We start from the raw sequence: 15,888 nt of genomic DNA, 5'->3' as shown, positions 1-15,888 counted from the left end.
AGGTTTGTTAGTTTAGCATGCATCCTATTAACATACTCAACAGGAAGTGATGCCAGCATGTGTCACTGCACATTCTCACTTGCATCATTATCCACCATTTTATTTTGCTCAGCAGTGGCAGCTTGCTTAGTCCAGTTATAGAACCCAGAAGGGGGTTCACACGCTACCATGTCACTAAAGCTGCGGTAGTACTGCCATAACATATTTAAGAGAAATACCAAAACCCTTAACTTGAGAAAACACAAGCCAACAACACTGCAGTAATCCCCAAAACTCTACTCAGGTGAAAACTCATGTTACAGGCCACATACCATTGAAAAGTCAAATATTCCTCAACTATAAAAAAAGTTATGCGTATGCAAATACTGCAATGTGAACCGGCCCATAAAGAAAAGCTGGGTAGTGGTCATTTAAAAGCAAATTTGACTACACCAGTACATACTACATACTCAAAAACTAGGGATCACATTATTTTGGTAGCCCTCTAAACTCTAATCAGCCAAAACATTAAAGCTGACCTAATATTGTGTCAGTCTTGCTTTTTTGTTTAGCAATTTGTGCTTCAGTACCTTTTGTGCTGGATCAGCTAGCCATCACGCTCCAAGCACATCATAGCACCTTGGATGTCAATGACCTTGTCGCTGGTTCACAGATAATCCTACCATAGACAACTTTCGGTAGGTACTAACCACTGCAGTACAGAAACACCCCACAAGATCTGCCGTATTTGGAGATGTTTTGACCAGATCATCGAACCATCATGATCTGCCCCTTCCTAAAGTAGCTCAGCTCTTTACGCTTGCCCATTTGTACTGCTACCAAAACATCAACTGTAAGAACTGACCTATTGCCGGGTGCCAGTTTAATGAGGTGATATTATTTGTTTTAATGTTATGGCTGATCAATGTAGATTATTAACATATGATGTCTTGGGCAACTTGTTTTGATTCTCAACAGTGTAAGGGTTAGGATTAGAACCAGGGCTATGTTTATGACCATGATAAGGGTCAGGTTAAGGTGTTGGGTTGAGGTTGGTCCCCGAACGTTAGTTTGAAATATTAATAAAATCAAAATGTTTGAACTAAAGTGAGATACTGATCATTTTATTTATCCAATTATCTGCTGATATAAACCCAATTCTGATATGACTGAGCATCACTTTTGCCACTAATCCAGCAAAGTCACTTTGTAGGCCACTTTCATCACCCACACACTAATAACGGCAGCTAGGCCATTTCATCAATAACCTTCATTCAGCATAAAAGAAGAACCTGAAGCCCTCATATATTCTGCCCAAACTCGCCACCAACAAAGGCAGAGGAATAAATGCAGAGCAAGCCCATATGGGGTGTTTCTGAGGTTGCATCTGGTGCCTCGTGGAAAGCCTAGAGTTAGCCTGAGGTGCTCCTACAGGACAGCACGCTGGGCTCAAGCAAGAAGGATGCTTTATACCTCCACAAATATAAGACAAGACAAAATGACCATATTCACCATTTTCGTTGGACACAGTTGGATTGTGGCCTCCGCCTTTAACCCATCCGTGCAGTGAACACACATACACACAGTGACAGTGAGTACACATGCCTAGAGTGGTGGGCAGCCATTACTGCGGGGAGGGTATAGGGCCTTGCTCAAGAGTCCAACAGTGGCAGCTTGCTGAGCCCAGTGAGCGAATCCACAACCCTGTAATCAATAGCCTGGTGCTCTAACTGCTGAGACACCATTGCCACAACCTTCTCAGGTGAAAGCCCATGTTAAAGGGCACATATCATTAAAAATCAAATATTCAAATACTATGCAAATACTGCATTCAAACAGTCTATAAAGAAAAGTTGGGTAATGTATGAATGTTGAAAGTCAAAGCAAACATACATCCAGTGGTTTTCTACTCGAGTACCTAGTTTTGAGATACAACTGACAAACACACTGCATGTTTAGACAGTCTAAGCTCCTGCTTTTCATTTCAGGAAGGCTTCTAGCTTCAACAGACTTTATTGGAATCGTAACACAGACTACTCGATTACCACGCTCCAACATAAGCAATCACTGTGGCGGAGAAAGTAATCACAATGCCTCTTCCACACATTTAAACAACTTGTGTTTTCTTGAGAGCAATAATCATGGTCACTGTATTTGTACACATAGTCACGGATGTTCCTTCTAATCGCTCATCTAATCAGCTGCTTGTTTTCCATGAAACAGCAGACACAATCTAGAACATGCTATTTTTTGGCCCCCCATTTGCCTGGTTTACATTGAGTGAGTGTCATTACTGGAAATATCTAACTTAACATGCATGACCCCCATCCAGAAAACGTGACAGATAAACCCAATGCAAAGACTCTGAAGGAGATGCTGGTGTATGTACATGCATAAGCGAAGATGTACTAGAGTAAAGGCTGAAAAAATATAGATATTTAAGTATCAAGTATTCAAGCCAAGTGCACTACATACCTTCATGTCCTTTGTTTGTTGTTTCATCATTAGAAACATAAATAATCTTTACAGTAATGGATTTTTTCGAATGCTACCACACACAATCGCACAATGTGTAGTTGAGTGTGAGGCGCAAACCGCAAAAACAACTGGCACATGGTGTTTTGCAGTGATGGCATAGTATGATTGTCACACCTCAGCATACTATGTAAAGAGTATCCTGCAGCAGGAACAGATATATCTGAATTTTATGCTACACTATCAAAAATAAAAGAAACATATTTTTTAAATAAAGAGTTTTTTATAGATGCCACAGGGGAAAAAACATCCTTGGTTACTTAAAGAACCAAGTGTGATAGAATTTGTGAATGTGAAGAACCTTTTGTGAATGTGAAGAAATTGTGCTGTGTATTTGTGGAGTGTAATTCACTTTTACACCACTGTCGTAAATACAATGGCGCTTATTGATAGCTGTACATGTGCATTTGTCAGAACAGAACCGTGAAAAATCAGTGTCAACTGACAAGGTACAATAAAATGACAGGGTGTCTCGGGTTACACAGCGTCACACCTGCGTTCTACAGGTCTCGTGCAGCTCCACCAAAGTTATAAGTAGTAGTGCAGCAGCAGTGGTTTTGGCCCGGAGTGGCAATAAGGACGCCATTCTCCCAATTACAGAATAATTTTGAAGCTGTTAGTTTAGGGTAGCAGGTAGCAGCAGTCCAGTTTCAATATATCTTCTTCAGCAATAATTGTTTCACGAATAGAATTTTTAATCAGCTATGGATTAATCCAATTATGTACGCTAATTGACGTGCGGTCATCAGTTTGCTCATAACACAAATGAACTTTTATCGCAGAGCTCTATGTGTTCCTGACGCAATTTGGTTCATTCCATTCATCATGGTTCGTAGACTGTAGTGCTGTGATGGGACAAAGAGCTCCAGGTTTTTAATCTGCATTGATTTGATACTGATACTGAAGGACTATAAAATACTTGTTGAGAGTCTGCAGGGATCCTGGTGTGGCAGTGGATCTGAAACCAGCAGTTGCACTTTTCTCAAGCACTGGGGACAGATTTGGGAGTCTTTGGAGGCAGGTTTGTTCCTGAGCAATGAAATGAAATAATTTAGTACCTAGCATTGCAATAAACAAACGCCTATCTGAGCTGCCCAGTAAGTACTTAAAAGGGCTCAAATGTGGAAATAATGTGAACTCACCCATTAAAGTATCTTCATAATGTAAAGGTTCTTTACACTCTAAGAAACAGGGGTTCCTCAAGGTTATTATGTTTTTTAAATGGCTAAATGGTTAAATGCTTCTTAATATACAATAATAATAATAATAATAATATAATAAATTCAAAATAAATCATTCTTTATAGCACCAGTATAAACAAACCCATCAAATCTATATAGACCACTTTTTGCTTAGAGTATACAACAGCACGTTCTTCCTAGGACAACAGTTATGTAACTTCATAAAGGTTCTTTATGGTTCTCTGAAGAGCCATTTAGTGAAATCATTTTCAGGGAACCAAAAGGGGTTTATGGCATGTATGGCATCAGTCATTGCACATTTATGTTTTAGCAGCGGCTCTGTGCTAACTGGGGGGACCCCCCCACACACTCCATTTTAGTCCATGTCAATCTGTGCTGGCCACATGTAATAAGTGGTACTTAAAAAGACATTCAAATTAAATGTGTGTTAACCAATCAAAATTCACACTCATTTCTTACCCATGTCATAAGTTATCTATGACGTCAGAACAGCGTTACGTCTCTTGCGTCTTTTTCTGGTCCTTATTGGTCAAGCCAAAGTAATGCCAAAGGTGGGGGTCTGCAGTGGCACCTACCACAAAGGAAGCCACAGAGTTAAAAACCTGGAAATCTGCTCAATACCCAATTCTACTACCCAAGCAGGCCAATACAAAATATTTGCTTGATTTAGGTCAAGGTTCTTCCGTTGTGTTCCCGAAGGTTCAGAATCTCTAAACACAGATCTCACATCAGTCAACAGTCATATTAAGTATTTAGTATTTAGTATAAGTGTTTAGGCATCCCCCAGGACTATGCATGTATCAGTGTTCTAGGAGTGCAGGTGACATCCACAGTGTGCTCAGAAAAGCATATTTTGACATAGTCAAAAATGCCTAGCCCTAGTTCTACATCAATTAAAGATTATTCCTAGAATTATCTGGCCAGTCCGGCAAACCGCTGAGGAGCTGCTCTGCGGTAGAGCAGAGAGAAAGCAGTGGGAGAGGACCCTGTGCTGGACGCTAGAGCAGCGGCGCTAAGGCTTGCGCACAGGGAGGAGGGGGTCCCTGCAGAGAGAGGCCAGGCTGTTTGATCAGCTCTACATTTTAATTGGCTCTTGGCACCCTGGTGTGTCAGCATGGCGGTGATGTGAGCTCCTGCAGTACCTTCCAAATTAAAATCATTAAGAATTCTAAAGTGCATAGCACTGCAGCATGTCTTTGTGTGTGTGTGTGTGTGTGTGCACACGCATACATGTTTTCCTGTCCCAATATCTTGATTTCAGGACTAGCACATTCACAGTTGTGTTTGCATCTTGCACTATTGACAAATCAGTCAGATACCCATTTTACACTGTCGATCAATCATACATGTTTTACAGTGTGACCTGATCTATGTTATTACCTCCCCAGGGATAAAGGCAGTGTTGTGTGTCCCTTTAGAAGACTCAGGACGTCAAACAAAGGCGGGTTAAGTCTCTTAAATATCCCCTCATTGCCCCTGGAGGCACACACAGACAAGCCTGCACTTCATTGGCCCAATAAAGATGGGAAAATATGCTGGAGGACTGTGTAACGTATCCAGGGCAGTATGTAGCCCAGAAGGGTTTCTGTGAAACACAGTGGGAAGAAATGAGAAAGTCAATATCAGATAGTCAGTATGTCTAAGACTGCATATGTTCTAAAAATATTATTTGATTATAAACGTATTTCTTGACATTTTGGCTTGCGTTAAGGCACAGTTCTTCAACTGTGGTCCAAGAGCATAGATGAGCAGATTGTAGCTCGACTCTTCAGTTCACACATATGGGCCCTGAACTTTTATACCATACCTTAGGGGTTGACCAATGTAATTTACAAACAAAAAATTAATGGTTAAAATATGGATTTTCAGTGGCGTAGTAAGGAATGATGTAAGGGAGAGGAAGACAATCCAACGCAGAACAATGGCTCATTTATGTTGGGACTAAAGGGGAGCAATGGGGAGTCTGTCTTGCCTATTCATCAGGATTATGGCACTGTATCTTGAAGGACAGTTTTGAAAGAAAAATGCTCCGTCCAGATCAACAACCAATATACCACAACAATTCACAGCCAGTCAATGCTGTGCACTGTTCTGGGGGGGAAAATGGGCGAATGGCCGTGCCCAACAAAGAACTGCTTTCAGACTCCCCCAAGAACAAGAACTACTGTACTTCTCATAATGGAAAAAGGCCATTGTAAAAAATAGAGGAGAGGCACAGACGCCAACACACCCGACACGCTAAACGCAGTGTGGCGGATTAACACACACTCATACCGGGCTTCAGCCTTGAGGCCTGAGGCAAGAAGGGAGGCCCTAAATCCCAGAAGAAATCATGGCATGATCAAAACCAAAATGAGCAGTGACTTGGTCACCCGCTTTGTCCGATAATGGGCTGTGGGTGGGGAAGCCAAAACTACAAATGCAGGTCAGTGGAGGTGAGGATTAATCAGTGAGTTGCACAGCCATCATCAAATCCAATCATATTATTCAGCTTTAGCATTTAAAAACAGAAATACCTTTTATGGCATTTATTCATTGGTGAAAATACAATTATTCTAACTACAGTAATACATTAAGCAACTGAGGAGACTGACCTAAGTATATGATATGTCCATAAGTTTGTAGACAACTGCTCATCCAGTGTTTCTTCTGAAACCAGAGGGTATTATTAAGACGTTTGTCCCCTCCTTTGCTGCAGTAAAAGTCTCTAATCAAGTCAAGTTTATTTATTTAGAGCTTTTAACAACTCTAGGCTCTGGAGGCTTTGTCACCTCTTGAATGATTAGTTCTGATCCCAAAGATACTGGAGAGTGCTCCTTTACTCCAGAAAACCTCCAGAAGTCCCACTGCTACACAGTGCTACAATGCTAAAGGGGGGTATACCTTCAATAGCGGATGCTTGGAGAACAGCCGCACATAAGGTGTCCTTAGGCTTATGTGCAGCTGTCCTATTTAATTTGTAATGGTTTTCATGGAGATTATTCTGTGTGTGTGTGTGTGTGTGTGTGTGCGCGCGCGCATTTGCACACCTGTGTCAGCAATAGGTGCCTCTGAAAGAAGCTGTACCCCCCAATTTATGTAGGGATGTCTAAATAGGTACTGTCCCAAGTTTAATTAGAGAATTGCCCGCTGGTGTTTTTTTAGAGGAATGACTGATAAGCAGATCTTCATTTGCAAAACAATACATGCCCTAATCTAAAATATGTAAAATGTATGTAAATGATATATCAGCACTCCTACAAACTGATAATGACAAGTAACTCACCATTAGGGTTGGGTATCAGCAAGGCACTTTGTGGTTTTGGCCTGATTCACTGTTAATGATTCACAAGAATATCAAACTAAACTGTGTAAAGTAAAAGTGAACATAAAGCAACACAATGTAGCGGCACACTGCTTACAGCACTATGTAACTCTGGAAAAGCGGGTAAGACATTCATATTTGTGTAGACATCCTGTAATATTACTTGATTCTGTATCTCTCAGCTTGTCCAGAAATGTGTGGGTAAAGCGTGTCCTTTAGAGATGGCACAAAGCATGAATTACATTTTGACTGTCGGGGGAGCCCAGGATCAGGAATTTTTGCTTAATGCTGCTTAGTACATAACCGGTCAGCACACAATAAACTAACAAATGAGCTCAATGCGGCCTACTTTACACTGTGGCTTTGCTAAAGCCATCGCTGTATCGACTTGTATGCTGCTAAAGGCATTAATGTCCAAAACAGCACAAACTGTGCTTTCCAGAATCTGCCATTGTCTTCTGATTAAATTCAGCATTTCGCCCTCTGTTTGTAAGTATTACAAAGTGGCGGTCTTCCTAAGAGTCGATGAGTGCAGTTTGGGGTTTGGCAGACGAGTTGGTGTCTTCCATATCATAGAAGCACCTGCGTTTTGCACAGTTGGTTAATGGAATGGAATTAAATGAAGAATAAATTAGGCATAAATGTCAGATGTTTTGACATACCCCCCCAATGCCACATACCCCATTTTGGGAATAGTGGTTTTAGAGGCATTAAATGCTTCAGTTTTAAGGCTTGACACAAACTGCATGGATGTGCAGAGTTGATTACTTTAATTCTTTTAAATCCTGACAGAGCAACAGCTTCCTGACTTGAAAATGGATTTACTGACTTGTAACAGTAGTGGAACCCTTGTTGCTGCTATAGGTGCTTCCTTGATATGGAAGACACCAACTAGTCTGCCAAATCCGAAACTACGCTCACCAACTCTTAGGAAGACCAACTGTTTGCAATACTTACGAACAGAGGGCGAAATGCTTAGTTTAATCAGAAGCCGGTGCCAGATTCTGGAACCATTTAATGCAGTAAATTATCCATCCATCCATTCCTCTGGTCAGGGTTGCAGTGGGTCCAAAGCATAACCACAATCATTTGATGCACGGCAGGAATACCCCATAAGCAGGGCTCCAGTCCACATTCACTGGCCCCTGGGGACAATTTAGCCTGACCAGTATTCGAACAAACAAATATAAATATAAGAATTATTTTTAATTCTTGGGTGCAAATCCTTCACAGTCAGTGTCTACCTACATTCTGGAACTCATCAACTGAATGCTGAGCTTAGATCTAAAGTTACTGCTTGTTTATGGGACTTTCTGCCCTTAGTTTTATCTTCAGTAAGTAAAAATCTCCTCAACTATATTAAGGTCAGGTGACTTACAAGGCCATTTCGTAACATTCCATTTCTTTGCCTTAAGAAGCTCTGGAGTTGCTTTGGCGGTATATTTTGGCTCACTGTCGAGCTGTACTGTGAAGAACTGTATAGATTGACACTTTTGCAGCATTTGACCTGAGCAAGACACAAAGCTCTGAAGAATTCTGTTTCTTCTATCAGCACTCACACCATGAATAAACACCAGTGACCTACTGTCAGCCATGCTTGCCCATGCCATAACACTGCCACCACCATGTTTAACAGATAAATGTAGTATGCTTCGGAACGCCTCCTTCCTTTCTCCATACTGTATTCTTCCCCATCATTACGGTACAGGTTCATCTTGGTTGTCTGAAATATTCAGTCTCATTTTTTGTAATTGAGTCAGCAAGACAAAAAGGCTGTGTCCAAATACTTAAGAATGACTTAAAAAGGACATGACTGTAAACTTAGGTCTTTGTTTTCAACGTCTGTTCTTCACCACACACGTTTATTAAGTGTTCCATACTTGGTAAATAGTATTAGAGGAATTTAACAAAGAACGCTGAGGTTTTTTAAGGATGTACAGGCTTCTCTTGCATTAAGTGATGTCAGTGGTTATAAGTCTACAATCAGGCAAACACTAAACAAGTATGGTGTGCATGGCAGGACAGCAAGAGGGCGAACACTCTGCTGCCTGTCTGAGGTTTGCTCAAGACCACATGGATAAGCCAGAAGCCTACTGGAAGAATGATCTGTGGATAAATTTATTCAAAACAAAACATTTTGGTTTAAATAACTAAACACTACATTCCAACATTAAAACTTCATCACAGCTGTTAAGCATGGTTTGGGGCTGCTTTGCTGCCTCGAGACCAGGACAGCTTGCCATTATTAATAGACATATGACCTCTGGATTGTAGCAGCAAATTCTAGAAGCAATGTCAGAGTGTCTGTAAATGAGCTGAAGCTTTGCCGTAAGTCGATCATCCAGCAATGTAAAACTATAACATTAACCAATTAGAAATATTGTGCAATTACCTAAAAACAGCAGATCATACAAGGAAGCAACATCACTGAGCTGAAGGGCTTTTACAAGAGGGAGTGGGACAAAATACCTGCAACCTGTTGTGCAGGATTAAACACAAGTTACCGGAAAGGCTGGGTTGATGTTATTACTGCCCAAGGGCTTAAGCAAAGGCTGACATTCTATGGGTCAAATGGGTCAATCAGGTCAAATTCACAAAGAAATTCAGAAAACTGCAATTGATTGCAATCCTTCTTGCAGTAAAACTTTTTTGTTTTGTTTTTAAAGGAAGGGATCAGACAGTAATCAGACCCTCTCAAGATTTGATGTTCGTTATAATGCTCAATCCAAACATCACATTTAGCCTTTTTAGAATGCTGGCTATTTTCCTGCCATGTATCAAAACTTGCCTGTGTGACCAAGCATGCTTGAAAACATGCTACAAATCAATTTCGGCTGCTTACTGGAAGATTCAGACTCTTTTGTGTGATGGCACACAAACAGTAACACAAAAGGGTAATCTGCATTTATGAATGAGCAAAGGTGCTACAGTGCCACTATTGCCACCATTTCACATCCCGGCAAATCTAGCAGCCTGTTTCATGAATCTGACCCAGCATGTGTTGCATGTACTGTTGTGGAAAGCGCATCAGATCAATGACGCTATTAGTTCATTACAGTATATTGCTAATGTGCTCTCTCCCTCTCTCTGCAGGAGGGTCGGTTATGAGCACTTTGGATTTTATAGGCCACAAAGAAAACTGGAAGCTCTGTAGAGGGTTAGAGGATGGTACTGTTTCAGAGTAGGAGATGTAACGATGTTCAGGCAATGTAGGGGGTGACAAAAAAGCCCATCACGTTGTACAGCTCTAAACTACCCTCCAAAACAACTCCGCATACACATTCTTCTATTTTTTTATACAGCAGTGTGGACCTCGCTCAACATGATACTTGTATCCAGCAGTGTTGTGCTGGATCCGAAAAGACAGCTGGGTGTCCTCCATGCTGTGGGAAAGCCCATTCAGTCTACCCAACCGCCTCTCCCTCATCCATTCTGGATTCAAATATAGATGCAGCGAAATGAGGAGATTGTATAGGAGGTCTTTTTCACTATTATTTGACTTGACCAACTCGGGATCCTCCCTGTGGCGGAATGCGTGGCTGGTGGGCAGCTCCGGGCGTGAGCTTTCCACCCTCGCATCGGCTTCAGTTTATGGACAGCAGGAATGGGGAAGCAAGAAATAAGACCTGACTACACCCGAAGGGGTGTAACAATACACACAATCCAAAACAACTTATTGCGATACATTTTTAAAAAAAGGAAAAAACAGAGTGGCTGGAAATGTGCCGTGTGTTTATATGTTAATGTTTATATGATAAAGTTTGCACTGCGCACATGCATATACTAGGGGCAGAGCAATAACTACAGAGCTCTAAATGTACTACACCATTTAGTTTCTTTTGGAAGTTCTCTAGTAGAACCTTCTCACTGCCTGCCACTCCACCAATTTATAAAACACAACTCAAATAAATCTTACATAATGTAACATTATCTTCCATTTAGTCTTATTGTAAGATTGTTGAATTGTTGAATTATATTGAATTGTTGAATTATATTGAAAATTATGACGCTTTAGCAGATAAAGTGAAAATGTTACTTAAAATGTGGGAAAGTATGGTATAGTCAAGATTTTACACAAGGTAAAATAGACCTATAACGTCACCTGAGAATGAGAATGAGAATACATTTTTTTCCGCAGTGAATAAACATCGTCAACTTGTCTGTCCACTTTATTCAGATATGCTGCACCCAGATGCCTTGTTTAACCTCTTAACATAAAAAGGTATTTCGGGCCGACCAGGGATACAGTATTAAATGTTGATATGCAGTTTCAAACTCCAACTCCAGTAAAAATGAAGTTACCGGAAGGGTTCTTTGAAGCAAGGTCACAGAACTGTCTTTGATTCAACAATATAGGTTTCAGTGGATGGTTCTGTAAAGGAATACTCCAGCCTTTTTCAATACTTTCATTAGTATTTTCAAGGGTTCATTAAAGATAATGGTTATAACTAGAAAATATAAGAGGTTTTATGTAGTTTACATGCACCCACTTAGATTGTTCATTCAGGGAAGCCACTTATAGCCACTTAGACAATATCTATCAGAAGACCCAAACAGTCACCATCATCAGAGAGGTAATTGGATTGGATGGTTAGGAACAACCCAAGAACCACCAACCAATGCAGGTTTGAGAATTTGACCTTTGCTCTCTAGAGACCACCCAGGTGCTTGTTCAATCTCATGATTTCAAGAATTGATTACTGCAACTCTCTTCTGACTGGTCTTCCCCTGCGCACCATCAGGCCTCTAAAATTAATCCAGAATGCAGCGGCACGGGCGGTTTTCAACGTTTCCAAGTTCAGCCATGTAACTGCTCTGCTGCATTCTCTTCACTAGACAAGCATTTTCTGGCCAAAGTGGTGGAGCAAACGACAGACGCAGACTGAAGACCTTCCTCTTCCAAGGGTATTTTGGCAAAGTGTAGAGTATTGTGGTTCTTACTGACCCCTGTAGTTAGTAGTATCTAAGCTTAGAGGTATCTTTTGGATCCTAGTCTATAAAAACAAGCTAAGGCTATTTTTCAAAGTAAAGAGTGAAGCACTTGGATAAGAGCATCTGTTAAATGCCTTAAATGTAAATATGGACGGAGATACTGCCGTCTATTAAAGAAGCATCGTTGTGCTAGTAGAACTGGTACCATGTGACTACCTCAGAATTCTTCAGCATCAACCCATACATTCAGCTAGATAGTTGAAACTTTGACACAACTGGGTGTTCCAAAAGGATTAACGTCAAATGACTACAAACACAAAAAGGTGGTTGTGAAATGGATAAAGCAGGCAAACATTAAGCTCTTGGAACGGCCTTCCCAGAGTCCTGACCTCAACCCTATCAAACATATGTGGACTGTGCTTAAGAGTCTGGTCCTTGCCAGAAAACCAACAATTTTAGCTGAACTCCACCAATTCGGTCAAGAGGAGGGGTCAAATATCTAACCATAGGTCTGCCAGAAGCTTGTTGATGGCTTACCAAAGTGCCTGGTCAAGGTGCAATCAGCCAAGGGACACTTCACCAAATAGGTTATATTTTTGATCCAGTGTTAATTTTTGGAAAAGCCCAAAATATTCAGACTTGTGCCCTAAATTCATGTATGTTGTGCACTGATTCCATCCCCAGAAAAAGGAGAGTACAAAGAAATGACTAAAAACCATGATCACTCACCATGACCTTCATGTCCATTAAAAACCCTCATAATCCACAATCACAGCCAAATAATCCACATCTGTATCGTCTACATTATCACAATAATCCTTTACAGTCCCCTGTAGTTCGAACAGCAAACAAGTGGACTCATTTCAGGTTCAGACACCTTTATTTTTTAGGCTTGTACTTTTTGTACATGTGGCATCTTCACAGGGTTCTTGGCAAAAGCGGGCCAGAGGGCCAAGGCAACAGGCCCGGCCAAAATGGCAGGGGAAAGAAGAGTGAAAAATGAACATGGAGATGAGAGAGGGTAGGGTGTCTCTTCAGGCGTCGTTTCCTGTCCGGAAAAATCCATTCATCATTTTCACGTCTCTCTGTCACGGCTCACTTTGGCAATGAGGAAGACTGTGGTAACGATGACACAAAGGATTGATGAGGTGCAAGCAGGGGGGGGGGTATGGTCAAACCAGATGTGAAGCACTGGATTGGAGATGGGGGAGGGGTGAGGAAAACTGACCCCCTGAAGTTCAGGGTGATGATATCAACCCCACCTCCAAAATTCTAATTGCCTCACTGTGGTCAGAATGGTTTGTGAACAGAAATAAAAACTGCTAAGTGCTTAAGACGTTAGGTGGAGATGCATCTGATATTTGCTTAGCTGAGCTTTTGGACTCGCATCACTGAATCCATCCAAACCTGGACATCCTATACACTCAACATCTGGTGGCTGCTCATATCTGCTGCACACGGCACCTGCTCAGATGCTGCTGAATCGTTAAGCGAGGGTGTACCCGCAATCTGCACTGATTATTCCAACACGCACAGCAGAAGACCTCCACAACTGAACGGCCCTCTAAGAATTCCTTTGGATATTAATTACTTTACATGTCAACCCCTTGTGTTTCAATCAAAGGCAGATAGCGAGAGGCGCCTGAAAAGGGAAATATATATTTGTCGCAATTAGGAGGCAATTAAAGTCAATTAGTAGTAAGGTGTCTAATTTTAGCAGCGTCCTAAATTGAATTTGCACTCACAATGAGACTGTGCCATGAGTGAGTAGTGCAAGCACAAGACTCCCTCTACTGGAGAAAGAGGAGGCCAAAGCCCCTCAAAGTGATCTCTTGCATGAAAGGGTAACGTCCCTCAAACGATCCTTGATATCTAAACACCACATTAGCCCGATTTGTTTAAACGATTGCTAATAGAAAAGGTTCGGCTTGTCAAGATGACTGAAGACCCCCCCACACCCCCCACCCCAACCCTCCCGTCTCTCTGGCACCGGGCACGAGCGTGTGGCTCCACTAACTCGGTAGCTGATCAGAACCAGGTGGGGAGCTTTTTGCATATGCTTTCCATTTGTGCGGCTTGAAAACGGGCCTCAATTAAAACCAAATGCAGTAACTGTCAGTCGGGCGAAGTGGCGAGCTTCGTCAAAGAAGCTCCCTTCTCTGCGGGGAAACAAAAACAAGGATTAAAAACAACTGCCCGAGCTTGCAACTGCTCACCAGGGAAATCGAAAACATTTTATAGGGCCAGTTGAGAAAAGGACTGTTGTATTTATTTTATTGTTTCGCTTCATATTGGGGTTAACTTCCAGTCAGATAGGCCATGTGCTTGGGTCTGACAGCAGAAGTCAAGCAGCAAAAAAAAAAAAAAAAAAAAAAAGCACTGCCATCGTGACTGCTCAGATGATGGTGTGACACAATCTATTGTGTCCCAGCATTCCTGCTGATTGAGAGAACAAAATTTGTAGTGAAAAAAAGAGGAGTGGGTCGTACCAGCTGCTCAGGTTGTAAAAGCACAACCATTAAGATTAAAGACTTCCAGGAAATGGACCAAGAGTAACTACTTTTTCCCTTTGTGTTGATTGGCCAGGACTACAGCAAGTGTCTTCAAACAAATTTCCAGGTCTACCCTCTAACGGCCTGATAGGGATTCCAAAGTGAACGGAGAGCTAGACACGAAGACAATGAAGACAGAATGAAGGCCATCTGTCAGGGCTCTGCATTGGGACTGTCCATTCTCATGAAATTGTTTTAATCTTTGAACTAATGTCTCCCCCCCCCATTACAGTGAATATGCAGACATTATGCCCATATTACTAATTACCCTGGGTAATAAGATTACCAAGGCCTTATTACACTGGCATCCTAAATACCACTGATGATACCTATCAGCAAAAATGTTAATTGCACAATTACACACCAGTGGGAACACATGCTATTACACATGCTACATGCTAAAAAAAAAAAATTAAAAAAGGTTCTAAGCCACTGATGAAACACTTTTGGTTCCCTAAAGAACATTTCAATGGAGTTGTTTTAAAGAAGCATCAATCGAAAGGTTCTTTAGGGAACCAAAAGTGTTTTTTCTATGGAATCAATCCAACAAACCCTTTTTGGCACCTTCAAGAGGTGTATGCTTGGTATGAGTGTATAAATCCATGCATGGCAGTTGTGCTAATGGTTGAAATATGTTTAAAAAAAAATGTATGTAGATAGATTTTATGCATCTACAACCTTCTTGCTGAAGGTCTCAGAGAGCTCTTTGGATGTTAAACCCACCAACTTCAACAGTCCAGGGCAAACCTACCTAAATGTCTGAGGTTTAGAAAACCTGACCATCTTCTAATCATCTGCAGCTAATGTGCTGCACCTGATTCTGATTTGAGGTATTTTAAACAGTAATAAATGTGGGTGGTGTCCTATTTATGTCCTCACAAGAAAATTATAATTGTAATTTTTAATTACATTTTACAAATAATGTAAGTATTTTTTTTATCACATGCTTAACTCTATATATTAGTATGCTTTAAAGGCATATTTAAAAAGGGACGTGGGGTGAGTTGAACTTCTAAAACAAATTTTGAAAAAATCTTGAATTTAATCTGAGCATAATAAAGAGCTATGGTTTATATATACTAGGTTTTGGGTGGAGCTCATCAAATCATTGTATGTTTTATTTACATCTTCTATTTATATAAACAGCTAGACAATTTGGGTTAGTGGTCAGCTAGGACCACGTTTGTAACGTCCTCGTCAACTTCTCCTTGTCAATCAGAAGTGTCATAACTGCGTCACACAAGTGGCCACTGACAGCAGAAGGAGGCATCGAGTTAATGACACCTAGTTAATGTTTTGCTTAATTTTATAAAACACTAAACTGAAAACTGTCCAATTAGGATTTTTGTCTTCTCAATGGTGTTTAGATATCTAGGCTCTCCCA

The 15,888-nt window shown here is 41.0% G+C and overlaps 1 protein-coding gene and 1 long non-coding RNA gene across 3 annotated transcripts in view; both read right to left on the bottom strand.

Moving 5' to 3' along the window:
* Positions 1-15,888, bottom strand: part of bahcc1a (BAH domain and coiled-coil containing 1a) — a 199,164-nt gene that overhangs the window by 98,234 nt on the left and 85,042 nt on the right. The window lies entirely within an intron of this gene.
* Positions 1-15,888, bottom strand: part of LOC140573945 (uncharacterized) — a 38,783-nt gene that overhangs the window by 1,742 nt on the left and 21,153 nt on the right. For both annotated transcript variants that reach the window (XR_011980689.1, XR_011980688.1), the window contains one exon: positions 4,176-4,287. This is a non-coding gene — a long non-coding RNA (uncharacterized lncRNA). The remainder of the gene's footprint in view (positions 1-4,175; positions 4,288-15,888) is intronic.

The sequence above is a fragment of the Salminus brasiliensis genome, chromosome 12, assembly GCF_030463535.1.
Source record: "Salminus brasiliensis chromosome 12, fSalBra1.hap2, whole genome shotgun sequence".
Taxonomy (NCBI): domain Eukaryota; kingdom Metazoa; phylum Chordata; class Actinopteri; order Characiformes; family Bryconidae; genus Salminus; species Salminus brasiliensis.
Note: the sequence above shows the minus strand (reverse complement) of the source record. Positions and strands in the feature narration are given on the sequence as shown.